The sequence below is a fragment of the Neofelis nebulosa genome, chromosome 3, assembly GCF_028018385.1.
Source record: "Neofelis nebulosa isolate mNeoNeb1 chromosome 3, mNeoNeb1.pri, whole genome shotgun sequence".
NCBI lineage: Eukaryota > Metazoa > Chordata > Mammalia > Carnivora > Felidae > Neofelis > Neofelis nebulosa.
This window is the reverse complement of record NC_080784.1, coordinates 104,271,093-104,272,090: the sequence shown is the minus strand read 5'-3', so window position 1 is coordinate 104,272,090 and position 998 is coordinate 104,271,093. Positions and strand designations below refer to the sequence as shown.

Here is a 998-nt window from a genome sequence, read left to right as displayed (position 1 = left end):
GTAGCTACACCTGTAGTGCACATAGCATATACACTTGTTGAATCACTATGTCATACACTTGAAACTATTATAACATTGTGTATCACCTATACTGAAATTTAAAAAAAAGAAATATTCAAAATTATTTTTCCTCAGTACTTTGGAGGCATTAGCCCACTATTTTATAGTTTCCTGACATGAAATTTTGTGCAAAAAAAACAAAAAACAAAAAACACAAAGAAACAGTGCTTTGGCAGCACATACACTAAAATCGGAATGATACAGAGAAGATTAGCATGGCCCCTGTGCAAGGATGACATGCAAATTCATGAAGTATTCCATATTTTTAACTTTTATTAAAAATATTTTTCTTCAATTTTTCTTACTATATTTTTTACTTTTGTGTAAATTTTTTAAATTCTATTTTACTTCTATTATTTCATTTTAGTTACTTCAGTGTATTCATTTTTCCAAATTTTTAAATAATTTCTTTTTTTTCCTTTTTTTCACCTTTTTTTCTCTAATCTATCAAGCCACTTTTAACACCCAGATCAAAACACACCTGGGATCTAGCATCATTTATTCGATTTTTGTCTATGTGTGTATTTGTTTTTAATTTTTTAATTTTAATATTTTTTAAATTTTAATTTATTAATTTTAATTTTTCCAGCTCATTAACTCCTTTTCTCCCTTCAAAATGATGAAACGAAGAAATTTACCCCGAAAGAAAGAGCAGGAAGAAACGACAGCCAGGGACTTAACCAACACAGATACAAGCAAGATGTCTGAACCAGAATTTAGAATCACGATAATAAGAATACTAGCTGGAGTCGAAAATAGATTAGAATCCCTTTCTGTGGAGATAAAAGAAGTAAAGGCTAGTCGGGACAAAATTTAAAAAATGCTATAACTGAGCTGCAATCTCGAATGGAGGCCATGGCAGCAAGGATGGATGAGGCAGAACAGAGAATGAGCAATATAGAGGACAAACTTATGGAGAATAATGAAGCAGAAAGAAA

General features: G+C 30.5%; 1 non-coding gene across 1 annotated transcript; it reads left to right on the top strand.

Moving 5' to 3' along the window:
* The first annotated feature begins 224 nt into the window (after positions 1–224).
* On the top strand, positions 225–327 carry LOC131508151 (U6 spliceosomal RNA). The gene has a single exon (XR_009259862.1). It is a non-coding gene; the product is annotated as a U6 spliceosomal RNA (small nuclear RNA).
* Positions 328–998: the final 671 nt, after the last annotated feature.